Source organism: Patagioenas fasciata, chromosome 1 (assembly GCF_037038585.1).
Source record: "Patagioenas fasciata isolate bPatFas1 chromosome 1, bPatFas1.hap1, whole genome shotgun sequence".
NCBI lineage: Eukaryota > Metazoa > Chordata > Aves > Columbiformes > Columbidae > Patagioenas > Patagioenas fasciata.
The window spans coordinates 1,133,693-1,161,345 of NC_092520.1; the positions used below are offsets into that span (position 1 = coordinate 1,133,693).

Consider the following 27,653-nt stretch of genomic DNA (forward strand, 5'->3'; position numbering starts at 1 on the left):
CAGGAAGACGACACTTCACTCCATTTTACTCCCCACTGGGAAGATACCTGTGACATTGTTTCATTGGCAATGCCTTCTACCCTGGCATTTAAACACGGTGATTAATCAGAGCAACTGAAAAAGCTTGGGGTTTTCCTTTGACGACAGAGTTTACCTCAATTCATTTGGGCTCCCCAGAGTGGTCCCCAGTAAACAGAAAGCAAGAAATCAAGTAGCTGCAGGTTTTGAGTCCTTTTTGTTTTGGTGGGTAACTATAAACACGAATGTTGACTGGATAAATTATATTTATTATAACCAAGAATAATTTATAAATTATACTAAACAAGCAGTTGAAGGAATCGCTGAAGAATTAGATGCTACTAGTAGAATGACATGGGAAAATAGGATGGTCCTAGATATGATGCTGGCAGACAGAGGTGGTGCATGTGTAATGTTAGGAGATAGGTGTTGTACCTTTATCCCAAGCAATACTGCCCCCGACGGCACTATAACCAGAGCATTGCAAGGACTCTACGACTTTAGCAGAAGAATTGGCTGAGAATTCAGGAACAGATAGTTCACTCACGGGATGGTTAGAATCCTTGTTTGGAAAATGGAAAGAAATGATAGTATCTATCTTTACTTCTTTAATCGTAGTAGCAGGAGCACTAATTTCTACAGCATGCTGCATCATTCCGTGTGTCCGAGGACTCGTTCAACGTCTTATTGAGACAGCTCTATCCAAGCAACTGCCTTCAGGGCCACTGCCGTGCTCCGATAAAATGATACTGCTAAAAGAACAAGAAGAAAGAAGCAATGCTCGATGTATAACTCCCGGAGAAAAATGTGAAATTACGTTGTCCCAGCTTTAAGCCACCTACTAGACTGTATCATAAGATAATGCAAAACCAACAAAAGTAAAAAGAAGAGGAGGAAAATTGTAAGGATCTGTTGTTTTTAGATAACTGAGGACCTGGCGCCTGACCCCAGCAGGGAGGAAGGACCGAGAGACATCGGACCACGAATCCAAAATGTAAAACACAGTCTCTTCCCGGAATATATACTGATACCTGTATACATACTAATGCCTGTATTTACAAGTTAATTTAAGTGGGAGGACTGAGAGACATAGGACTATGAATCCTTAATGTAAAATACAGTCTTTTCCCGGAATATATATTGATACCTGTATTTACAATTTAATTTAGGGGGAAGGGTATGGTATGTAAATTGAGGCAAGCGTCCGGATAGTTGGTAAACCCTGAAGTTTGCAGCCAGCGGGGAACAGGGGAGGGAAATTGTGGCTGGGATTTTGGGGCAATACAAGCAGGAGCTTTTTGCCCTATTAGCTGTGCCTGTCTTTATGTAGAACACCCAGTCTTGCAAAATCATTATTAAAATATGCTGTCTGGGCCTATTATATTTGCAAAAGAATTGTTTCCTACAGATCTGGGGGCTCAACCAGGAGAGACATCGTCATCTCGGGGGTCCCTATCGCCGAAGGACAGGAAAGGGCACCCCATTGATTTCAACGGTCCTGTGGATCATCAGTGGGGACTTCAGGAGACACCGACAGAAATCCTGAGGCTGTATTGGAAACAGCGGATCCCTGCAAACCATAGGGGAAAGGGGAAAGGAAAATGTGGTAGGCACAATACAAACGACCAGAGAATTCTGTGCACAGACCAAGGTAAGAAAGTAGACTTGGTGGTCGGGGGCAATCTGAGAGGGGAGGTGAGACGGAAGGAGAAGCCTCGGGACTCAGAATGGGAAATGTAAAGGAAAAATGATAACATTCCACCGTACAGTACTTTAGGGAGGGTGTTAAGCTACTGGGGAAATGTGCCATGTACAAAAACGGAAGGATGAATAAAAAATGATAAAGTATGGTGTTTTGTCTGGACAAAAGAGCCCATAAGAGAGCGGAAGGTATTCTGGCCACAATACGCATCTGATGAAGACTGGCTATGCCAGGATCTAAATTGGTACATAACAAAACTGTAAGGGATTTAAATCTTCCTCCATACCAGGGTGGGTTCCAGTTCCTCCCTTGCTGCAGCATGTTTATGAGTGCAAAGTGTGTGGCCTGATCAGTGTAAAGTGCACTCAAGAGGGGGTTCAAGTCTCTCTTGAGAATGGGAAAATATCCTTTAGACATAAACCATTGCCCAAGTCTGAGACTGGGACTGGATCCAGCCACGCCTAAACTCCTCTCTGAAAGAGTCTGGAAAGCAAGGGGGTCCTTTCTGAACCTCGTGAACTCAACGGGATGGGAAATAAAACTCGGCATAGAGAAGGGGACGCCCTTGGCCGAGGTATTGCAAAATTGGGAAAATATTTATGGAACAGCAAGGTTGTCAAGAAAAGCATGCAATGACCTTATATTGGGAAGACTGGCAAATTGTAACTAAAAATCACCTAGAAAACAGATGTCCTGGACAAATGAATTACTGGTATGTATAGAATGACTGGGAATATGACCACCATAAAGAGGACGTTTGAAAACAAGTATAGGAACCTCGAGAGAGAATTTTAGCTACAGCTGTGAGCAATTTACCTGGGGCACTTGCAGAGCTGGTCTCTGCAACACCCTGCGCTCTGCTCTCTGTATCACCCATTGATCCCCTCCCCAGCTGTCTTTGCTGTCCTCACCGCTTTTGCTGGGCTTTACCCTGGGATTGCTTAAGTGATTTTGCAGCGCAGCCAGCAGCAGATGTGTGTGTGTGTGTGTGGGTGTGTGTGTGTGTGTCTGTGTGTCTAGGGGAAGAAGCGTGAGTGGGGGGATGTACCTGTGAATGCCCTCCAGTGTTACATGGATGCACCATCACCCCTGGCACCTGGGGATTCGATTATGTGAGGAAATCGAACTCTTAAGTTAAGGGAAGACGGGGATCGATGTGCATCATTATTTTCTAATTTTCTATTTTTTTTTTTTTGGGGGGGGCGGGGTTTATAATCCATCCTGAGACGATGTTAACCTGTTATTGAGAGAGCTGCTCTGTCCAGAAAGATCATTTAAATGAATGTGGAATTAACCCTACAGACAGGGGGAAACTGGACTGCTGGGCCGCCAGCTGATTCTAATTGAGATTATAATAATCAACCAAATGGAGATAATTGCCAAGTAGAGGTTAAAAATCTGATAAGAGCTTTTGGTCTTTGAGGAGATAAGAGTAAATGGAACTGAAGCACAGGAACAGACGCCGACCAAGAAAGATTTTTGGAAGGGTTTGTAATGAACTGATAGCAAGTGTGTTTGTGGATCTAGGGAAGTATTTCAGAGAGCGTGTGCCAAGGTGGCAGGAAGAAATTGCAAAAATTCTGAGTGTGGTCGTGTTTGTGTATGATAGTTGTAAAGAGAAGCAAAACGATGAAGCAGATTGATTTGTTAGCAGCAGCTAGGAATTTGCAAGTGAAAGATAAAGATTGGAAGGGAAAAAAAACAGGGAGGATTTAGACCAAAGTCTAAAGGTGATAAAAGTGAGAGAACGAGAGACAATGGAATGCTATTGTTGTGAAATCTGAGATATTTACCCCTTAGGGTGGCAACTGTTAAAAGTGACTAAAGGAAGAAAACTCAATACACTTTGGAGAATCAGAGGGGCTGAAAATGTTTTTGGTGGTGGTGTTTTTTGTTTTTTTGTTTTTTTTTTTTTGTTTTTTTTTGTTTTTTGTGTTTTGTTTTTTTTATGTGGGGAAACTCGTTTAAATCGTAAAAGGGCATATAATTGGTAAAGTAGGAGGTCGTGACATCGAGGTTTTTTGCTAGAAATGGAAGTGTAGGAAACAATTCTTTTGCAAATATAATAGGCACAGGCAGGATCTCTTGGCAAAGCATATTTTAATAACAATTTTGCAAGACCGGGTGTTATACCTAAAGGTAGGCACACTGAATAGGGCAAAAAGCCCCTGCTTATATTTCCCCCAAATCCCGGCTGCAATTTCCCTCCCCTGTTCCCCATTGGTTGGGTAGGACAAGGGGTAATGGATTTAAACTGGAACATAAGAGGTTACACTTAAACTTGAGAAGAAACTTCTTCTCAGTGAGGGTAACAGAGCACTGGAACAGGCTGCCCAGGGAGGTTGTGGAGTCTCCTTCTCTGCAGACATTCAAACCCGCCTGGACCCCTTCCTGTGGAACCTCAGCTGGGTGTTCCTGCTCCGGCAGGGAGATTGGACTAGATGACCTTTCAAGATCCCTTCCAATCCCTAGCATTCTGTGATTGGGAGGACTATAAGAAGAAACATCACACAAACACTTTATGCTATTAGATAATGTTAGCCATTTTGCCTTCAGTCCTAATTCTTACAAACTATGTAATTATTTTGCAGGGTACTGGCTAAATCCTAAATCAGGCCTTGCACATTCGCTAAGACTGTTATTTGACTTCGTATCACTCATAAACACTATAATTCAATTTCAATGCTATTACACATATTCAGCACTCTCATAACAGAAAATACAGGTTCAGGTATCAGCTAAGAAGATTATTTAAATACAATACCATAAGAATATTGAGGATCCACAATGTGCATGTAGTCACTCACAAGAAACAAAACTTTGGAAAACAAAAGCCTTTGACTTCAGGGTACTCACAAGAAATAGTCACTCACTCAGATGAAGAAGTGAGGTGTCATTAATCCCAGGAAGTTTCCTTAGATGGTGTTCCTGTCTAAGGAAAGGACTCCAGTATACAGACCCGCAGCTCCGAGCAGATCACTCCAAGGGTGTCTTCGGCGGGAACCCCGTTTCATTGTTTGGCCAGATGTGGCTGTGGGCATTACAACATAGTCCAGAAGCTTCTCAGCTAGTCTGGGCACCTCCTTTGTTAAGGACCCTGTCAATTGACCGAGGGTCCCACCCCTCCCAACCCATCAGTTGGTAGAGGTGAAGCTTATTGACAACACCTTGGTACCATTCTAGGTGTATGTATGTGGGGACAGGCACAGTGGGGCACAGAAGGTGCTAAAGAGCCGTCAACCTCCTCATTGAAAGCTCCAGATTTCAGGGGCATGTGTAACTGCCTCACAATCCACCCTGTGACCACAGTCATCTGACAAACTACTTGGGAGTGGTGGTGCAGTCACCTCTTGCCTCCAAAGTCAAAAGGGGGCATTCTGTTGGTGAGTTTGAATGCCCACTGTGGATCATCATACCTTATGGGTCATTTTCTTGTTGCAAATCAACCTGCAATAGAACAGAATAATATAAATCACATAAATTACAAATATTGGAGAGAGTTGGTCAGTTATCCTAATAAGGAAAACAAATGCATTGAAAGGGAAGTGTTTTTCCACTGCTGTGAGAGAGGAGGGAGGCATAGCACGATTCAAAAAATTTGCCTGAAAAAGTATCTATGGAAACACGTACATATTTCAAATGGCCAAAAGATGAAACATGTGTAACAACAGACTGCCAAAAGTCATTAGCTGAGAGTCCGTGAGGGTTAACTGCAAGGGATGGTGAGCTTGTAATGAGACCTTGTTTGCTTTAATTTCCCAGTTTCATTAGAACTATGGATTCACTGGCGATGCCTTTAAATTTCACCCTCAGACTCCCTCATGCAGTATTACAGTTCTCTAGCAGTAACAGTGCTGGGAGGGGAGCGGGGGGGAATAAAACCTCCCCCTCGCCCCTATCTGAGATGGCAAGACCTCCAGCCCAACATGAAAACAAATCAGTTCGAACTACACGTCAAACCAACCTGGCTCCACTCCACACCCAAACTACTACCAGTCTGACCCAGAGAAGCACTGAGCACTCTGACCCCCCAAAGCTGACCAGTGTGACAGGACCGACCCCAGCAAGGAGGTGAAATGATGAGCTCTCTCCCCACATGTGCCAGAACCCAAGAAACAAGATGGAAGCAAAAAGAAACAGCATCAACAACCCCCGATTTAAAGCTGAGAAGCAACGCAGCGCCACAACAAGGATGGATGACAACACTACAGGAAAGAAAAGACAGACCAGGGGGAATAAAGCCCCTTTCTCCACTTAGCAGCAGGCAACAATGTTTTTCCATTGCTTTTTCTTTCTCTTCTTGCTGCAGTTCAGATGTAACGAAGGCCATGCAGGCGGCGGAATTGCTGGTATGGAGTAGGAGGCTCTGGCAAACTCCTCGGTTACAATGAGCTGAGTTTATCTTGCAGCTTGACACAGGCCTGAAATTTATATTCAAACTGTGCAACACAGGCCTGGGATATTTTGCTTTTTTGTTCGCCCATTTCATTCCAACCATAATACGCTTTATATGCATTTCCAAGTAGCTCAGCAATAGTTACGTTCCTTAGCTTCATTTACCTTTCAAAATTTACAGATGTTGAAAACCAGCATATTAAACATCAAACCATTATTCCATTTTCCTAGATCCAAATCAGTTCATATTCTAGCAACTTTTAAATACAACCTCATACAATACCAATTTCATGTCCATCATAGCATTTAGGGTTTGTTTTGTTTCTGTTTTTTGGTGGTTTTTTGTCTGTGTGCGTGTGTTTTTGTTTGTTTGTTTGCTTGTTTTTTTCAATGCGAAACAGAGTTTAACAATTTAAATTCTTTTCTGGTCTCAAATTTAGCAAATTAACTTACAGTACCATACTTCACCCCATTTTTTCCAAAGTTCTGCAGAACAACCTTAATTGCAATATAGCACTAAATCCCAGAATTCCACATTTAAGCCACATTGGAGCACAGTGTCGTTTCAAGGTTTCGTGTATCAGAATATTTCCCCAAAAGTTACTCTAACGTGTAAGGATGCATCCTAACGGGGATCAAGGTGGTATTTTGGTAGCGGAACTGGTTCCCAATTTCTGTTTATCGTCCCACACAAAATTCTTTTGGTACCAAATATATATGGATATGCAAACTAAAATACTGAGCTCAGATATGCAAACCAAACACCAAGTTCAAACATGCAGATGGATCACAGTTACACTAATTCAAGACAATATTTCGATTTTTGCATTGCACCTTTGGGCCGCTCACAGCTCAGCCAGTGTTATACTTCAAAGTTCTATCCTCCGGCCACTTTTCACGTTCATCTAACTCACACAGCAGCCACCATTGAGCATAATATTTCACAAGATCTTCCTTCCTCATATTTCCAAGTGCTTTCCTATGTTTTAAACCACCTCCCAATATCAATTTCCTCTTTGTTTGTCATTGACAATTTATAGGATTTACAGACACGGGCCTGGACTAAGATGTTACATAAGCTATTTTTCCAATAATTGTTATTAAAAACGCACCACACTCATGTTATGCTTGTTTCAACTACGTTCTCACTCATTCACAGACCAGGCCCAAGGACATTCACACATCCCATGCACTTAGGGGCGGTTATCCGACCTGAGATACCATTCTCACGAGTCTGGGCTATAACTGTTTACAACTATGAGAAATGTACTTCCACATAATCTGTCCAAGGCCCTTAATATTTTGCTATGATCTAATTATGTTAGTATTATTTCTTTGACCGTCCAGATGGTCATGTTAGTATTGATCTTCCTTTATCATCCAGGAGGCTGGAACTGCACATCTTGCTTTCCCACAAACAGGGTGTATGGAAAACCCACGTAATTCCCCCTTTCACAGCCCAGCCCTGGACTACCTTGGCTGTAAAATGGGAGCCATTATCTGACTGAATTGATTGTGCTTTGCAAACAAAACTAAACCACATTTTTAAGGCTTTTACCTTCTTTCCCCCCATAGCTCATGAAAACGTTTCGTTTTGAACTAGACCCCATACTATCTGTACTCCCACTAAGATGTAGTGTTTTCCCACTTATTTTCTAAAAGGACCCATATAATTTATTTGCCAGGCCTCCCCGAGCCCCCTTGCTCTGTCTCAAAGGTAGGGGGGCTCTTCTAAAGGGTGCCGGCACTGCTCCCAGGCAGAGATGCAGGTGCGGCAGCTCTCTCCAGTAACCAGCCAGCCTCTGGCTTGGGCTTCTCAGTAAAGATCTTTAGCCCCAGTGTGTCCCCTTTTGGGGTCTAATCATTCTAATAACCTTTCCCAATCTTCTGACTCAGGGTCGTTCCATAGGGGAGCAAGTCTGGCCGACTCATCTGCTTTGCTGTTCCATCGGCTGGCAGGAGTCTCATTCTTCTGATGGGAAGTGACCCAAGCCACTGCAAAATTTCCCTCTTTCCCAAAGGTTAATATTTCTTGCCATTTTTCTCTCTGCCATACAGGTACCCGATTGACCTCCCTCCCATTTTGCTCCCAGAACAGGAGCCATTCAGTGCACCCCTTAAAGACAGTAAAAGAATCAGCAGAGATGCAGACTGGAGAAAGAGATTGCGCCTCATGTTTGAAAACATTCCAAGCTGCTATCAACTCCTCCACCTGGGCGCTACCCTCCCACTCTGATTATTTTTCATTCTTTTTATTTGTATTTCCATATTTTGCCCTCTCATTTGACAGAGGCATCAGTGACACAAACATTTTGTAATTCCTCTGAAAACGGGGAGGTGACCTGCGCTACAGGGGAGATAGTAAAGCAGTTGACAGTAAAGCATTTGACACCGTGTCCCACAGCATCCTCACAGCTGAACTGAGGAGTGCGGTCTGGATGAGCGGGCAGTGAGGTGACTGGGAACTGGCTGAAGGGAAGAACCAGAGAGTCGTGGGCAATGGGGCAGAGTCCAGTTGAGGCCTGGATCCAGTGCAGTGCCTCAGGGGGCAGTGCTGGGGCCGGGATTATTCAATATATTCATCAATGACTTGGATGAGGGAACAGAGTGACTGTCAGCAAGTTTGCTGGGGACACCAAGCTGGGAGGAGTGGTGACACTGGAAGCTGTGCTGCCATCAGAGACCTGGACAGGCTGGAGAGTTGGGCGGGGAGAAATGGAATGAACTAGAACAAGGGCAAGTGTAGAGTCTGGGATCTGGGCAGGAACAACCCCAGGTTCCAGTGTAAGTTGGGGAAGGAGCTGTTGGAGAGCAGTGTAGGGGAAAGGGAGCTGGGGGTCCTGGGGACAGCAGGGTGAGCATGAGCCAGCACTGGGCCCTTGTGGCCAGGAAGGCCAATGGGACCTGGGGTGGGTTAGAAGGGGGTGGTCAGTAGGTCAGAGAGGTTCTCCTGCCCCTCTGCTCTGCCCTGGGGAGACCACCCCTGGAATCTTGTGTCCAGTTGTGGCCCCTCAGCTCCAGAAGGACAGGGAACTGCTGCAGAGAGTCCAGCGCAGCCACCAAGATGCTGAAGGGAGTGGAGCATCTCCCGTGTGAGGAAAGGCTGAGGGAGCTGGGGCTCTGGAGCGGGACAAGAGGAGACTGAGGGGTGACCTCATTAATGTTTATAAATATATAAAGGGTGAGTGCCACGAGGATGGAGCCAGGCTCTTCTTGGTGACAACTGATGGTAGGACAAGGGGTAATGGGTTCAAACTGGAACACAAGAGGTTCCACTTAAATTTGAGAAGAAACTTCTTCTCAGTGAGGGTAACAGAGCACTGGCCCAGGCTGCCCAGGGAGGCTGTGGAGTCTCCTTCTCTGCAGACATTCAAACCCGCCTGGACCCCTTCCTGTGGAACCTCAGCTGGGTGTTCCTGCTCCAGGGGGATTGCACTGGATGAGATTTTGAGGTCCCTTCCAATCCCTGACATTCTGGGATTCTGTGATTCTGTGGTAGTGTCATCTTCATTTTTCAAGGCACTATCCTCCTCAATACCCAGGGTCTCGGCTGCACCCTCAGAGACACTGAAAAGATGACAACAATGTTCAATTTGAGCATACAATTTTTGCACAGAGCCTGTTTGTGCCACCTCGTCAAGGGGTGGTGTCCCAGTTAACACAGAGTTTGTTACCCTAACAGGAGCTCTGAGCGCTACTGGTTGGTTGTGTATGGTGCGCTTTGGATCGAGTCAGAAGGGTGGATTGGGAGAAGAGCTTGGTGGTTCGCAGTCTCAAGCACTAAAACCATGTCTTTAACATCAATGCTTGCCCTCATAGGGTGAGCTTGTTCCTGGACAGATGCTATAAGCTCAGCAATGTTGGGTACAGCCCCTGTTAATAGGTCTGGATTAGCATGAAGCCTGCAATAGTCTATGGTTGATCTCCATTTCCCTTTTGGCTTACAAACAGGCCATACTGGGGCGTTAAAAGGAGAATGGGTTGGCACCACAATCCTCTGTCCTTTTAATTCCTCCAACACCGGAGTTATCCATTCTTGTGCCCGAGGCATAGCAGAGAAGAACTAACATTTGTTGACTGTGAGGAAGGAAGCAAAGGAGCAGCGTGTAACAGCTGCATATTAATAGGTGGGGCAGCAAACATCCCATTCCATCCCTTATCATGAGTCCACACTTCACCTTTCAGAACATCAGCCCCCAGAAGGTTAAATGGCAATGATCCCATGACCATGGTCACCGGTGTGGTTGTACCCTCCCCGGGCAGTTGCAGGCTGACGGTGGCCATTGTCTGAGCTTGGACGATACCAAAAGCATCTGCAATAAACGTGCGCCACTTGGACAAAGTTATGCGTCCCTGTACCACATCCTCCATTTTGAAAGCCGGAATGTAAGCTCCAGTATCTACCAGGAGCGTTATTGACATTAACCCAAGTCTCAGGGGATACCTTTCCTCCACATGACAGTCCTCAGACTATTACACCTGTGTCCCGTATCCCTTCCACCTGGTGGAGGCACAAATGTCATTCTTTTACAGCTAATTGCGTGTGAGGAAGGTTTTGGTTCTGTGTGTCTGAAACCTCTTGAATCTGTTTTGTTAGATGGAATGGTCACAGGGCCATATTTTCATCCATAATGAAATAGGTCTTGAGTGACCGCTCCCCACGTCCAAACTTTCTTTTCAGGGGATCTGCAATTAGGGTCACAGTTCCTTCTAATGTGGCGACAGCCCTTTCACTCTGGGACATCGCCTGTATTTTTCCTTGCAACAGAATGCCAATAGCTTTGAGGGAGTCTGGGAGGCCCCATATAAGAGGTGTCATTCACTCTGGGTCGGTCGGTATCATCATTGGGGATTCTTGTTGAAATTTAAGCAGCCGGCTGTACATCATTTGTACTCTTTTGTTTGAACAACCTACTTTAGCATGAGTAGCCAAACTTAGCATGAGCAGCCAGGCTCCCTGGAATTCCAGGCTGAATACTGTGAACATATCTTGACCTGGTTGCTTGGTGACGGGGGCGGGGGGGGGGCTTGAAGAGCAGTACCCGGGGATACAGAGGAAACACTGTCAGCAGAGCCTGCAAACCATCTAGATAAGTGTCCTGGTTTTGTTAAAAAACAAGTTTCTCTTTTAGTGAATTTGCCTGTCAGCTAAAGCCTTCATACAACAGCGGTCACGATGATATTGTGTGGTTTGGCACTGGTTTATTTCATTATACCGCAGCCGCTAATGAATTTCTAATCGTTTCTGCTTTACCTTGAAAAGCCTCCAGGAGAGATTAAAGAGCAATACGGCTCTGTGTTTGCTAATTGGTCAAGCGAATCTTTAGAAAGGCTGACTAACCATACTTTCGTTTTTTCGCTAGGACAGTTTGCAAATGTTTTAGAGAACTTTGAATATCCTTGGAGCTTTGATAGAACTGTGATGGTGTTATCTGGTTTGCCAAATGTGTGTCAGCTTGTGTTACTGTTAAGAGAAATGAGGTTCAATAGGAGGTTTGCGTCTCTTTTTAGCCCTGAGATTCGCGATGCGTCTTCGGAAGCTTTAGCAAAAAGCACTCCTAGCCGCTCGAGAAAAGGCAAAACAGCGAAAGCTGCCGCTGCAGCCACTGCCCCCCCAACCGCGGCTTCACAGGCTGAAGCTCCAGCTCCTCCGCATTGCTCCTCTGCCAAGGTCGCTGCAGATAACGTTACTTCTCCAGCCTCAAAGGCTGACAAGGCAGCCTCCCCTTCCTCACACACTGGGCACTGTTGCTGCTGTAACCACAGCAATCACTGGGACAGTCATTCAGACTCTGGAAATGAATCAAGTGATGGTGAACCCATATCAGCATCAGTTGCCGGTTGTAAGAAAGTCACTAGAAAGACTACTAATGTCCTGGTTTTGTTAAAAAACAAGTTTATCTTTTAGTGAATTTTGCCTGTCAGCTAAAGCCTTCATATTAGCTGCATTTTCCTGGAGAACCAGATACATGTTTTGGTAAACCCAGCAATGGAATGCAAACTTATTGATAAGCACGGATGGACATCTCGCGAGAGGGGCAACGAGAAACCGGTGACCAAGAAACTGACCAACTGTGTATAACATCCCATCCATGTGAATACTTCATATAAAAGTGGGAGATCACAAGGATCTCGTCCCTTTTCCCTTTTCCTGTTTCCCTTTTCCCTTCTGCTTATGGCCAACATTAGGAGAGGACCTTGCAAGTTGTCCCTGTGAACTGAGGCCAGTGAGAGACTGAATCCAGCTCCGGTTGGCTGCAGAGTCCAATCCAGGACTTTGGGTGCTGGCTCTGCAGTTGCTGGGACTTTCAAGATTGGTTTTGTATATTTTGTATTATTTTCTCTATTCTTATTAGTAGCATTAGCAAAACACCTTCAATTTTTCCAACTCTCTTCTCTCTGTCCTTCTTTCCCTCCCGATCGCCTGTGCTGAGTGGGAAGGGGGGAGAGGGAGGGGCAAAAGGGGGAAGTGGCGGGGAGAGGAGGTGAACAACACATCTGCCAGGGTTTGATTGTCACCCGCAATCTTAAGCCTTGACAATAAGAACTGTGAAAAAGCTGCATGGAGTATGGCGAAGGAGAGCCCAAAAAGAATAAAAGCAGCCACAGCCTCAGAATTACAATTACAGCAGCAAAAGGCACGTGGACGGCTCGTGAAGGACGCGTGAAGAGCGGGTACAGAGATCATGAGCGCTTAAAAGGCCAAACCACTTTTGTCTCAGGGTCCCTCCCCTTGAGAGGCACCCGGTCCGGACTGTTTCTTTCATGTACATTTCAATTTATTTCTTGTTTTATCTTGTGATTCAACTATTTTTAAGCGCAGACATTCGAGACTATGCTACAGGAAACCTAGGGTCAAGAACATTTCTTCAGCACCACCCAGGTCCCCAGACACTGCACACCCATTGTGGTACCAGCCAGAGCTGCCCCCGACAGAGAGCCCAGGGAGCCCATGGAGGCCAGCGGGGCCACGGGGACCGGCGTTCCCTGCACGACACCTCCACTCTGGCCCTGTGCAGGAGGAGAAGGAAGAGACCCCGCTGCACCCCGGCCCCTCCGGCGGGACCCACAGGCAGCACCCCCTGCTCGGCCGGCGGGCAGGGCTGCCCAGCGCGGACAGGGGCAGGGCAGGGGCTGAGGGGCTGCGGCAGGCCATGGGGGTCTCTCCCAGCACTCACCACGTCTCCAGGGTCAAAGTGGGTTTCTCCACTCCTCCTGCTGCCTGGGGAAGATACTTGGGGAGGCTGGTGCTGCCTCCAGGGTTGTGGCTTTCACGATGATGGGACACACAGTGATGACTCTGACCTGCGAGGGGGAGATGGGGCCTGTCCGAGTAGAAAAGGCAAAGGAATGTTTGCCAACAGCCACCCGGCCGGTCCTCCCCACCCCGGCCGTCCCGCCGTGTCTCGGTGCCCCCGAGCCCAGGACTCCATTTCCAGGGGACCCGTGTGGCCAGGGCTGGCGGGCAGGGCCAGGGGCCGCAAGGACACAGCGGTGCTGCCGGTGCCCGCCCCCCCGAGCCGAGCGGGGCGGAGCGGCAGGACTACACCTCCCGTGCTGCACCGGCGGCGGGCGGCCCTCCCGGGCTGACGCTGCCGGCGGCTCCCGGCGCCGCCTTTGTCCGTGCCGGGCTGGCGGCGCGGCCCCGGCGCAGGTAGGGGCGGCGGGCGGCCCCGGGAGGGGACCCCGGCCCCGACGGCCTCTCCCGTGCTCTCCCCTCCGCCGGCCGCCCCCCAGCCCTGCCGGACCCCCCCGGACTCCCCTTAGGGCCCGGCTCCCCCCGGCGCTCCGGCCTTTCCCCGGCTCATCTTCTGCTGCCCTTGTGAGGCACCGGAGGAAGATTTGGGTACTCGGGAGCTTCCAAAACCCCCTTTTTCTCGTGGCTCTTTCTTGCATTTACTGCAAGATGGCCGGGTCGGTGGGCAAAGTCAGTCCTTTTCCCAGTAGCTGTGAAGACTCGCGGTGCAGGGAAGGCAGCTGTGGGCAGGTGAGTGAACTTGTGCCCCTGATTTCTTACTGAAATTGTTGTGCTTGCAGGGACCATCTGTCCTCGCTGCCTCTGGATCAAAACCTGCAGGGGCCTCCATCTCCCCGCCGAGAGCAGCGACGCGCCGGGCTCCAGGCTGCTGCGGCAAGGTGGGGGTCAGGCACGGCCCCGGCTCTGGGGACACCGCGGGCTGAGCTTGCTGTGGTTGGTTTCATGGAGCAGCTGCAGCAAAACACCCATGAGACCAGCTGGGTTGGGAGTCTGGTTGGTACAGGTTATGTGAGAGAGAAGTGGTTTGAGACCCGGTGCGATGCAGGGTGCTCCCGGTTCTGCCCGCTGAGCCACACCACTGGCAGGGTTTCATGGTGCTGTGCCTGGTCCTGGTGGGTGATCTGGTTTGTAAGATGGTTTGGGGACATGGCACAGTCCCCACTGCTCTGGCGTGGGTCCCTAATTGGCACAAGCAGGGGAAACCTGCCTGTAAGCCTGCCAGCCCTGCCCCTCTTCTGTCACAGCTGGTGGGGTGTTCCCAACCCAGGGACCTGCTGAGAGAGCCCCCAGTGCTACGGTGACCCTGTTGTGTCACATGGCTGTGCCAACACTGTCCCTCTGCCCTCGCCCTTCCCTTGCACAGGATGCTCTGAGCTCTCCCAGCGCTGCTCTCGCATTTCCCCCAGTGCCAGTGGGGCCCTATCCAGTATTGGCAGGATTTCGGCAGAGGTGTTTAACAACCATGCGGTGGGGTGTGCTGAGCCGGGTGTGCTTCTTGCTGCAGATGTCGGTGACGTTTGAGGACGTGGCGCTCTACTTCTCCCCCGAGGAGTGGGCAAAGCTGTCGGGCTGTCAGCGGCAGCTCTACCGGGAGGTGATGCTGGGGAACTACGAGATGGTCGCCTTGCTTGGTGAGGACTCTCTCTGCTAATGTTGCGCTGGGGTCAAACCAGAATTCATCTCTTTAAGTGAACTGGAGGCATTGAAAGGGCTGTCCAAGAGTTGACGTGGTGGCTGCAATTGCAGATTTGACCCTGCCAGGCAGCCTCCTGTGGAGAGTGTTCCTGAGAGAAAACGGGATAGGATGGAATAGCCCATTTGAGATGGAAGTGACTTATAATGCTCATCTTGTCCCACTGTCTGACCACTTCAGAGCTGAGCACAAGCTGCAGCGTGTTGTTACGGGCGTTGTCCAAAAGCCTCTCAAACAGGGACAGTCTTGGGGCATCCACTGCCTGTCCAGGCAGCCTGTTCCAGGGTTTGACCACCCCCTCAGTACAGAAATGCTTCCTCACACCCAGTCTGAACCTCCCAGGCGCAGCTCTGAGCTGTTCCCAGGTGTCCTGTGTGCAGCAGAGTGGCCGAGGTGACGGGGGCGAGGCGAGAGGAGGCTGTAGGGGCAGGGATGTGGGGGCTGAAGCCGCAGCCTGGCAGGGGCAGGAGAGAGGAGCGGGGTGGGGGGGATGCTGGGGCTGTGGGTGCGGGGCCGGTGCTGCTGTCCCGGCAGTGCGGGAGAGGGGGCTTCTCTCTGTGCCCCGGACAGGCTGGGCCAGCGACAAACCAGAGATCATCTGCAAGATGGAGCGAGAAGAGACACCATGTGTGCCAGAGCCCCCTTGGGAACGGCAGAGGCACCAGAGCCCTGTGCCAGGTGGGTACCCAGGGTCGGGGGGGTTCAAGGTTGCACTGTCCCCTTACGCCGGGTGATCCATGCAACTGCAAGGGTGGGGGGCTGGCAGGGTGCCCTTGCTGCTCTCCATGGGGAGGTGTCCAACATGCCCATGATGTCAGTGGCAGTGACCCCGTTTTCTCTTCCCCAGCAGCTGTTGGCCCCGGGACGCAGAGGGAGGTCAAGGGCGTCAGGAGCTTTGTCCAGAGGCAGCACCTGCTGAGTCACCAGCACATTCACAGTGGGGTGAAGCCCTTCACCTGCACCGACTGTGGCAAGAGCTTCAGCACCAAGAGGTATCTCATCATCCACCAGCACATTCACACTGGGGAGAAGCCCTTCACCTGCACTGACTGTGGCAAGAGCTTCATAGTAAAGCAGGCCCTCATCATCCACGAGCGCATCCACACCGGGGAGAAGCCCTTCACCTGCACCCAGTGCGGTAAGAGCTTTAGCCGAAAGACAAGCCTGCTTAGGCACCAGAGTGTCCACACCGGGGAGAAGCCCTTCACCTGCACCGAGTGCGGTAAGAACTTTATCCGGAAGACAAGCCTGCTTAGACACCAGAGCATCCACACTGGGGAGAAGCCCTTCAACTGCACTGACTGTGACAAGAGCTTCAGGGAGAAGAAGACCCTGATCATCCACCAGCGCATCCACACCGGGGAGAAGCCCTTTACCTGCAACGACTGTGGCAAGAGCTTCAGTGTGAAGGCAACCCTCATCATCCACCAGAGCATCCACACCGGGAAGAAGCCCTTCAGCTGCACTGACTGTGGCAAGAGCTTCAGGACAAAAGATACCCTCGTCTTCCACCAGCGCAGCCATACTGGGGAGAAGCCCTTCACCTGCAATGACTGTGGCAAGAGCTTCAGCACCAAGAGGTATTTCATCATCCACCTGCGCGTCCACACCGGGGAGAAGCCATTCGCCTGCTCTGACTGTGGCAACAGCTTCAGGGCAAAGAAGAGACTCATTATACACCAGCGCATCCACACTGGGGAGAAGCCCTTCACATGCAACAACTGTGTCAAGAGCTTCCGGTCAAAGGATACCCTCGTCTTCCACCAGCGCATCCATACTGGGGAGAAGCCCTTCACCTGCACTGAGTGCGATAAGAGCTTCAGCCAGAAGAACAACCTGCTGGTTCACCAACACATTCACACTGGGGAGAAGCCCTTCACCTGCACCCAGTGTGGTAAGAGCTTCAGCCAGAAGAGCAGCCTGCTTGTGCACCAGAGCATCCACACTGGGGAGAAGCCCTTCACCTGCACTCACTGTGACAAGAGCTTCAGGGTAAAGTGGAGCCTCATCAACCACCAGCGTATCCACACTGGAGAGGAGCCCTACAAGTGTTGCAAGTGCGGCAAGACCTTCAAGCAGAAGTGGAACCTGTCGAGACACCAGTGTGTGCCCAAGGGCCCAGGGGTTGTGCTGGAGGGTGTCCAGCAGAAGAGGGAGGGTCCTTCCCCAGCAGGGGGGCCGGCAGAGGCCAAGCCCTTCCAGTGCGGTGTCTGCGAGAAGCGGTTTTGGAAGGAGAGGCTCATGCTGGCTCACCAGCGCACCCATGGCACCCCCAGCCTGCAGCCGCCTCCGCAGCCCGGCACCCCCTGAATCTGCTGCTGAGGGGCCCGTGGGGTCTGAGGGCTGCTGTGGGGTGGTTGTGGGGGGATGTCCTGGTTTTGCTTGGGACAGAGTCAATGTTTTTCTGAGTAGCTGGTATAATGCTGTGTTTTGGAATGAAAATGACAAGAACGTTTCTAATACACAAATGTTTTGTTTGATGCTGAGCAGTCCAAGACTTTTCATCTTCTGGTGCCCTGCCAGCTGGGAGGGGGCACAGCCGGGACAGCTGAAACAAAGTGGCCAAAGGGCTGTTCCTTACCATCTGATGTGATGGTCAGTGCAGAAACTGGGGGCAGTGGGCCTGGGGCACCACAGCTCAGGGGCGGGCTGGGCATCAGTCCACGTGTGGTGAGCAGTTGTGTTGTGTATCACTTGTTTTGTATATTCTTACATCATTTGCGTTCTCATTATTCTTTTCCTCTTCTGTACTATTAAACTGTCTTAATTTCAGCCCACGGGAGTTTCTCAGATCACTGGATGAGCCCAATTTAGGTTTTGTATCAGTCATTTAGCTTCAAGAAATATGTTTCAAATGGAATGAATTACTTAGAAGTATAAGACACCGTGATTTTTTGTATACTGTCTGCTTTGCATTAGTTAGTAGCTAAATTTGCTGAAATCCCTAACTGTGTGTTCTCAAGTTCTGCTCATATTCAACAACCTTGTGCCTACCTGAGGAAAGCAAAGCAGCTACAGAACATCAACGTTCACAAAAGGCTGAAAGGCTCAGAGGCCGCTGCAACACGGCAGGATGGCAAAAGGCGGAACTGATGACACTGCCAAACAGAACTCCCCGAAACGGAGCAGAACCAGAATGGGTCTCTGTCCCTGTCTGTCCCAGCTCTGCCCCAGCTCCATCCTGACTCTGTCACCAGCCGTCAGATCGCGAGTCTCCAGATACAAAGCATGATGCTGATGGCATGGAAGATCCTTATTGATCGGTCTGGATGTCCATTTTATGGGAAAATAGCAGAAGAATGGCGAGGAGTTTGGCTAAATGTAAATATGCTCAAGTCACTTGCAGCGGTCTGTAGAAAAGCACATGCATCACACCAATTGTTTTGCTGAGCTTGTATGCCTGACGAGCAGAACCTCCACAGTAGAACCTCACATAGGCCTGTGAGAACCTCTCGACAACTTATCACTATGGCTGAGATTCCTGCTTTGTTGTGAGAAAGAGCGGGAGGCTGCGCCTGCCTGGAACCTTGAAATACAGGCGAGCTCGGCAGGCCCAGGGATCTTCTCCCAGGGCTGAACTGAGCAGCGCCTGCGTCCCCGCTTGTGTTACCTCTGCGGGGGAGCTCAGGTGCTACTTCGGAGATCCCCCGGGCGAGAGGGAACTAAAAGAAAACTTGCTCTTTGCAAGTGCATTTGTGGCCTCTGGCTCTTCCTGCGACGTGCCTGCACTTGTGCACACACCATCAGAGCTTCTTGATGGATAACGCAACGATACGTTATCAGAGGTGTGTCACAGTTCCTTTTTTGCATTTTCTCCTTCATTAGTCCAACCAAGGCTGTTATTTCTCCACACGTTGCAGGTCTGGCATCAGTCGTTAGCCCCAGGAGCTGTTCTCAGGGTAATTTATGATTATTTATGTTCTTCTCCACCACATCAAGTATGTCCTTCCCCGTTGTCTTCCTGTGAATGGCCATTACATCCAAGAGCCCCCCGGTGACAGACAAGTCTGCCTTGACAGCTCTTATACAAACGGATAGATGCGCTGTGTCTGCGTTGTCTGTGCTTTCATCAACGGCGAATGAAAAAGCCAGATCACTGCACGCCTCTGTGGCCACTGCTACATCATTTTTGGCCACAGCTCTGGTCATCATCTTCTGCTGCGATTGCAGTCTGCCTTGCAATTCTTGCACCAGTTGTTGTTGTTGTTGTTGAAGGCTAAATTTAGCATATTTAGTTCCATGTTAGGTCTCCAAAAGCTGATGTGCATTGGACTCCTTTATCACCAACCCTGTCTCATAACACTAAAGACATGGTGTTTTTTCCCCTTGAAACACAAACACACATTTGCTTTCCCATCTATCATTAACCTGCCTTCCTTCGGCATCAATTTTTCTGTTACTGGACATTTTGGGGTTCAGATTGTTCTACCAAAGACGGTATGGTGCACCACCAAAGCAAAAGACCAAGATGCCCTTTAGGACCAGGATAAATAATATTCAGGTACTTCACACAGGTACTTTTACAGGTACTTTTAAACATAAGGTGTAATTGCAAAAGTTTATCTGTCTAATTTATTTAAAAATTAGATGTTTGCCCAGTTGAGAGAAAGGCTTTCCTGCTACTGCCCACCCACTCCCCCTGCATAACTGTCTGTCTTTTCTTTCAGTGCCCCAAGGCAGTTACTCGTGTCCCCCATCAGTCTCACCTCTTATTCTTCTTACACTCTCCTGTAGCTGCAGGCACAGCTCCCGCCGTTCTGCTCCTGCAGCACAAAGCGTGTCACACGCTGCCCAGGACACGCTGCTCGCGTTGGCAGGAGCCTGGGGACGAGGAGCTCGGCACTGCCGCCGGGTGGAAAAAAGTGCCAGGCCGGATTGTCCTGGTTTGGTAAAAAAAAAGGCCAGTTTCTCTTTCAGTGAATTCTCCTTTCAGCTCAGTTCTTCTAAGTAACTGCAGTTTTATTACATAGACTGCATGTTTTTTCAGGCACGGTTTGCTCCGGAGCCGATAACGGTAGCAATGGTATGCAGAAGAGATCCAGGTTTAGAGTGATTGCTATGGCAGGCAAGGTTACTGGTGAATTTTGCATGTCCCATAAGTGAGAGTATTTGCAAGGAGGGGCAGACAGAACAGGTGACCAACACTGATCAACTAAGTATTCCATCCCATACACATCATACACCGTATAAAGTCGGAGATCACGAGGGTCTCGATCTCTTCGACCATGGCCGGAATCTGAAGAGGACCCTGCCTGTCGTACCTGCGATCCAAGGCCCGGTTCCAGACGCTGCATCCCTGAATCCAGTTCCGGTTTGCTGTGGAGTCCAGCCCAGGACATCCGGGTGCTGCCCTGCAGCTGCTGGAGCAACGCCAGCTCCGCCGGGCAACGCTGCCCTACCCGGGAATTCAAAGATTGGGTTTGTATATTTTGTGTGACCCCTTGGGGGATCTGTCACAGAGCCACCCCGAGGTTTGTTTAAGGGACAAGAGGGTCCAAAAGAACTTTTATTAAACCGGTGAGAAACAGGGTTTTAGCGCTCCAAAAGTGACTTAAATACAGGTTCGGATATCAGTTGAGGAAAATTATTAAGGGGCAGCAACTAATACAACAAGAGGTCCACAGTGTCCGTACACATGGCTTCACCAAAAACAGTACCAGAGCCGCCCCTGAGCCCGGGAAGAGTACACACTTGCCTGAACACGGTGTGGGATTATTTTAAAGGGATACACGTACCTGTATTGAGTAGAGGAAGTGTACACTCGCGATTCTGCAAGGGTAAATGTATAGTACACTCGCAATCCTGCAAGGAGAAATACACGTGCAAATGTGCACGGAATATTACACGTGCTTATGCGGAAGCACAGGAGGAAAATACACTCACCATTTTGCGAGGATGAATTTATACACGTGCTCGTATTGAGCACGGAAAGTACACGTGCAAATGTGCATGGAAAGTATAAATACACGTGCAAATGTGCACGGAACTCGCGTGTCCCGCCGTGTCTCGGTGCCCCCGAGCCCAGGACTCCATTTCCAGGGCACCCGTGTGGCCAGGGCTGGCGGGCAGGGCCAGGGGCCGCAAGGACACAGCGGTGCTGCCGGTGCCCGCCCCCCCGAGCCGAGCGGGGCGGAGCGGCAGGACTACACCTCCCGTGCTGCACCGGCGGCGGGCGGCCCTCCCGGCGGCGCCTTTGTCCGTGCCGGGCTGGCAGCGTGGCCTCGGCGCAGGTAGGGGAAGGTCTGGGAACTCGGGAGCTTCCAAAACTCCTCTTTTTGAGGCTCTTTTTTGCCTTTATCCCGAGGAGGACGGTTCGGTGGAAGAAGCTCTTCGGTCGATCCTTTTCCCAGTAGCTGCGAAGGCTCGGGGTGCAGGGCTGGCGGCGCGGCTCCGACGCAGGTAGGGGTGGCGGGCCCGCGGCACGGGGATGGGCGCTGCTGGCCCGCGGGGTCCCGGCGCTCCCCGGCCGCGGGCATCCCCCGCCGGGCGGCCCCGGGAGGGGACCCCGGCCCCGACGGCCTCTCCCGTGCTCTCCCCTCCGCCGGCCGCCCCCCAGCCCTGCCGGACCCCCCCGGACTCCCCTTAGGGCCCGGCTCCCCCCGGCGCTCCGGCCTTTCCCCGGCTCGCCCCGTGGCCCCCGTGCAACGCGGACACGCTGCTCCGTGTCCCAGCCGCCCGGGCCCCCTGGATCCGGCCCTGGCGGCCCCGGCGCTGGGAAGGGCTGGGCTGGGGCCGGGCCGGGTGCTCAGACCCCCGGGACACCCCCGCGCATCTTCCTGCTGCCCTTGTGGGGCACCGGAGGAAGATTTGGGTACTCGGGAGCTTCCAAAACCCCCTATTTCTCGTGGCTCTTTTTTGCCTTTACAGCAAGATGGCGGGGTCAGTGGGCGTAGCTCTTTGGGTCGGTCTTTTTCCCAGTAGCTGCGAAGGCTCGGGGTGCAGGGAAGGCAGCTGTGGGCAGGTGAGTGAACTTGTGCCCCTGATTTCTTCATGAAAATGTTGTGCTTGCAGGGACCATCTGTCCTCACTGCTCCTGTGCAGCTGGTGACGGGACAGGCACCTCGTGTGGAATCCGGAGCATCCCGCCTCCCTCTTCCCGGATCAAAACCTGCAGGGGCCTCCATCTCCCCGCCGAGAGCAGCGACGCGCCGGGCTCCAGGCTGCTGCGGTAAGGTGGGGGTCAGGCACGGCCCCAGCTCTGGGGACACCATGGGCTGCAATTGCCATGGTTGGTTCAGTGGTACAGCTACAGCAAAACACCCGTGGGACCCGCTGGGTTGGGAGTCCGGTTGGTACAGGAGGTGTGGGAGAGAAGTGGTTTGAGACCCGGTGCGGTGCAGGGTGCTCCCGTTCCTGCCCGCTGAGCCGCACCACGGGCAGGGGCAGGCAGGAGCGTGCCTGCTGCCAGGCCTCGGGCCAGGCCTGTGTCACGGTGCTGTGCCCGGTCCTGGTGGGTGATCTGGCTTGTGGCAGGGGTGAGGGACAGGGCACAGTCCCCACCTCTCTGGAGTGGGTCCCTAATCTGGCACGAGCAGGGGAAACCTGCCTGTAAGCCTGCCAGCCCTGCCCCTCTCCTGGCACAGCTGGTGGGGTGTCCCCAACCCACTGACCTGCTCACAGAGCCCCCAGTGCTGCAGTAACCATGCTGTGCCGCCTGGCTGTGCCAGCGCCGCCCTTCTGCCCTCGCCCTTCCCTTGCACAAAATGCTCCGAGCTCTCCCAGCGCTGCCCTCAGGATGCCGGAGCCCGCAGTGCCAGCAAGGCCCTGCTCGGCAGCAGCAGGATTTCGGCAGAGGTGTTTAGCAACCATGCGGTGGGGTGTGCTGAGCCGGGTGTGCTTCTTGCTGCAGATGTCGGTGACGTTTGAGGACGTGGCGCTCTACTTCTCCCCCGAGGAGTGGGCAAAGCTGTCGGGCTCTCAGCGGCAGCTCTACCGGGAGGTGATGCTGGAGAACTACGAGATGGTCGCCTCGCTGGGTGAGGACTCTCTCCATTGCTACCAGGCAGCGGTCAAGCTGGAATTCACCCCTTTGACTTAGCTGTAGCACCTAAAAGGGACTGTTTGAGTTGGAAGGGACCTACAACGACCTCCTCTCTAGGCAGCCTGTTCCAGGGTTTGACCACCCCCTCAGTACAGAAATGCTTCCTCACACCCAGTCTAAACCTCCCAGGCGCAGCTCTGAGCTGTTCCCAGGTGTCCTGTCTGCAGCAGAGTGGCCGAGGTGACGGGGGCGAGGCGAGAGGAGGCTGTAGGGGCAGGGATGTGGGGGCTGAAGCCGCAGCCTGGCAGGGACAGGAGAGAGGAGCGGGGTGGGGGGGATGCTGGGGCTGTGGGTGCGGGGCCGGTGCTGCTGTCCCGGCAGTGCGGGAGAGGGGGCTTCTCTCTGTGCCCCGGACAGGCTGGGCCAGCGACAAACCAGAGATCATCTGCAAGATGGAGCGAGAAGAGGCACCGTGCGTGCCAGAGCCTCCCAGGGAGCAGCAGAGGCACCAGAGCCCTGTGCCAGGTGGGTACCAGGGGACTGTGTAGGGGGTGGTGTTTGAGGAGCTCTCTCCCCTTACCCCAGGTGCTGTGTGCATCTGGAAGATTTGTGGGTGGGTGACATATCCATGCTGCTATCCAGGGGGTACCGAGGCGTCCTGCATGCCCATCCTGTCCCTAGCACTGACCCCGGTCTCTCCTCCCCTATAGCTGTTGGCCCTTCAGTGCAGAGGGAGCCTGAGGTGGTCCTGGTGGGGCTGCCAGCACCCACCACCCCGCTCCCAGGGATGGAGCACGGGGACTCTGTGTGGGACCAGCCAGGTGGGAGCCGGGGGATCCAGCTGGGGTCCCCCCTCATCCACCATCTCACAGATCCTCAGCCTCTGGAGCTGATCCCCTCCACATGCCCCAAGTGCAACAAGAGCTTCCAGAGCCAGTCTGCGCTGGATGTCCACGTGCGGAGCCACAAGCGTGAGCGTCGCTTCCACTGCACTGACTGCGGCAAGAGCTTCATCTACAAGCAGAAACTGCTGAAGCACCGGTGTGTGCACAGCGGAGAGAAGCGCTTTGCCTGTGGCCACTGCAGCAAGAGATTCGCACGGAAGGGAGCCCTCACCGTCCACGAGCGCATCCACACTGGGGAGAAGCCCTTCACCTGCACGGATTGCGGCAAGAGCTTTGCCCACAGTCCAAACCTGCTGAGCCACCAGCGTGTGCACAGTGGTGAGAAGCCCTTTGCCTGTGGCCAGTGCAGCAAGAGGTTCCCACGGAAGACAGCCCTCATCAGCCACCAGCGCATCCACACCGGGGAGAAGCCCTTCACCTGCACGGATTGCGGCAAGACGTTTGCCCACAGACAAAACCTGCTGAACCACCAGCGTGTGCACAGTGGTGAGAAGCCCTTTGCCTGCAACCACTGTGGGAAGAGCTTCAGGCAGAAGTACCAGCTGGTGAGGCATAAGTATATCCACAGTGAAAAAAAGCCCTTTGCCTGCACCAGCTGCAGCAAGAGCTTTGTCTATAGGCAGCACCTGCTGAACCACCAGCACATCCACACGGGGGAGAAGCCCTTCTCATGCACCGAGTGCAACAAGAGCTTCACTGACGAGAGTCGCCTTGTGAGCCACCAACGTGTGCACAAAACGGAGAAGCGCTTCACCTGCACTGACTGCGGCAAGAGCCTCAGCGGCAAGGGTCAGCTGCTGACCCACCAGCGTCTGCACAGTGGGGAGAAGCCTTTTGCCTGCACCGACTGCGGGAGGACCTTCACGGAGAAGAGGAGACTAATCAGCCACCAACGCATTCACACCGGGGAGAAGCCCTTCACCTGCACTGTCTGTGGCAAGAGCTTTGCCCACAGTTCGAGCCTGATGAACCACAAGCGTGCGCACAGCGGTGAGAAGCCCTTCGCCTGCAGCCACTGTGGGAAGCGCTTCAGGCGGAAGTACCACCTGGAGAGCCATGAGCGTATCCACAGTGGGGAGAAGCCTTTTGCCTGCACCGACTGCGGGAAGACCTTCACAGAGAAGAAGACTCTAGTCGGCCACCAACGTATTCACACTGGGGAGAAGCCCTTCACCTGCACTGTCTGTGGCAGGAGCTTTGCCCAGAGGTCGAGCCTGGTGATCCACCAGCGTCTGCACAGTGGTGAGAAGCCCTTCGCCTGCAGCCACTGTGGGAAGAGCTTCAGGCAGAAGATCCAGCTGGTGAACCATGAGCGTATCCACAGTGGGGAGAAGCGCTTTGACTGCACCGACTGCAGCAAGAGCTTTGTCCGGAGGCAGCACCTGCTGAACCACCAGCGTATCCACACCGGGGAGAAGCCCTTCTCATGCACCAAGTGCAACAAGAGCTTCACTCACAATGATCACCTTGTGAGCCACCAGTGTGTGCACGCCGGGGAGAAGCCCTCCACCTGCACTGACTGAAGCAAGACCTTCAGTGGCAAGGAGACCCCCATCATCCACAAGCGCATCCACACTGGAGAGACACCCTACTTTCATGGCAAGTGTAGCAAGACTCGCAGCTGTGAGCAGCACCTGCAGAGCCAGCAGTGGGTGCACTGGAGCCTCCTGGGGGTGCTGATGGGTGGATGGCAGGAGAGAGGGGTCCTTCCCCATTGAGGGTGGGCCGGCAGAGGCCAAGCCCTTCCAGTGCGGTGTCTGCGAGAAGCGGTTTTGGAAGGAGAGGCTCATGCTGGCTCACCAGCGCACCCACGGCACCCCCAGCCTGCAGCCGCCTCCGCAGCCCAGCACCCCCTGAATCTGCTGCTGAGGGGCCCGTGGGGCGCTGGGGGCTGCTGTGGGGGGATGTCCTGGTTTTATTTGGGACAGAGTTAATATTCTTTTGAGTAGCTGGTTTAGTGCTGTGTTTTGGAATGAAAGTTATAAGAATGTTCCTAATACTTGGATGTTTTGTTTGATGCTGAGCAGTCCAGGACTTTTCATCTTCTGGTGCCCTGGCAGCTGGGAGGGGGCACAGCTGGGACAGCTGCCCTAAAGTGGCCAAAAGGCCTGTTCCATATGATACCACACTCAGTATAGAAACTGAGGGGAGTTTGCTGGGGGCACCACAGCTTCGGAACAGTCTGGGCATCGGTCAGCGGGTGGTGAGCAATTGTGTTGTGTTTTGCTTGTTTTGTATATTCTTACATCATTGTCATTATCTCTTTCCTTTTCTATCCTATTATTAGTCTTTAGCTCAACTTACAAGTTTTACACATCATTAGAGGAACCCAATTTAAATTTTATGTTAATCATTTAGCTTAAATAAGTACATTTTTAATAGCATGAGTTACTTAGAATTAACTTATATTTCTGTTTCTTTAAGTGATCTGAACACCACTCTGTGACCAGCAGGACCCTAAATCACTGCTCTGTGACAAAGTGGCGTAGTTGGCAGGATGGCAGGGGCGGGTGACATCGCTGGTTGCAGAGGCACGGGCTGAATCCAAGAGCCAGATACTCAGAAAAATGGGCTTGTGATAATTGGCTTGATTGGAAAGCTGGGACCTCTCCAGCATATTTGTAGTGAGGTTTCCTACAAGGGGATATTAGCCAGAGTGCTGAAGAAAAGAGAACTGGTTTGCGGCCGAAACCATGATCTCTAGCAGGAGGTCAAGGCAACCTGGGATAAGCCAGACCTTGACTGCTCCCCGATGTTGAAGTTACTAAAGGATTGTAAAGCTTGCCCAACCCCAAAAGTATTCAGCTGGGCCTCAGGACGTTGGTTGTCCCCAGCCATTGTAGCAGAACGTATAAGAGACTTGGCAAAAGAAAACACATTTAAGCTCAGAAAGGGGAAGGGGGTGGTTTATGGTGTTTTGGGAGCTGCATTAATAGCTGCCCAGAAAGACAAACTGAGCAGCAGGAAAGTAAATCTCTGCAAGAGTTGATTATTTCACTGCAGACAGAATTGGAAGCAGAATGGTTGAAGCAGTGACAAGCTGAGAAATCGTTAGCTGATGAGAGCCAAATCCCAGAAAGTTTGCAGGGCAGCCTGTGCGATGCTTTTGCAAAGGAAGAGGATGAAAGGCAGCCGGGAAAGGAAAACAGCCCCACAACCCCTAGAGAGGAATTTACCAGCCCTCCTGAAGAGAAGCTACCAAATTAATGGGTACTGTCATTAAGTTGCAAAGGATGTAGCCATCGTTAATCAATAGGCATGATGAAAGCTTTCTAACTACCTGCCAAACAAAGGGATATTTTTCAAGTCTTAGGTTCTCTTGCATGACAAGCTAGAGACAGGAGATTAAGTAATACATTGTTTAGAAGCAGAGTGTTTAGTTTATATTTAACTAATAATTATTAGATGTATTGTAAGTAAGAAAGTAAACAAGTATTACTAACATCATCAATTATCTCTTAGTATAGATGTATGTCAAAATTTTCAAAAATTGCAATGCATATGTAATAATGATGTGAATATAAGCAATGCAAGAGCATCGAGGCACTGGAGCAATTATGGAGGCTGATCCCCAGTGTTGATAAAATAAAGAATATCACTTAACAGTATGATTGACTCTGCTCTTAAGTTTATTTCTTCGTTTCACTCCACAGTCTTGAAACTTCTTACACCAGCACCAGCAAGTGAGCTGGGGGACGGCC

The 27,653-nt window shown here is 51.3% G+C and overlaps 1 long non-coding RNA gene and 1 pseudogene across 1 annotated transcript; one reads left to right on the forward strand and one right to left on the reverse strand.

Moving 5' to 3' along the window:
* On the reverse strand, nucleotides 1-13,430 carry LOC139828461 (uncharacterized). The gene is made up of 3 exons (XR_011740097.1): nucleotides 13,294-13,430; nucleotides 4,577-5,167; nucleotides 1-770 (listed from the first exon to the last, which is right to left on the reverse strand). It is a non-coding gene; the product is annotated as an uncharacterized lncRNA (long non-coding RNA).
* On the forward strand, nucleotides 13,320-27,560 carry LOC136099839 (uncharacterized; annotated as a pseudogene).
* Nucleotides 27,561-27,653: the final 93 nt, after the last annotated feature.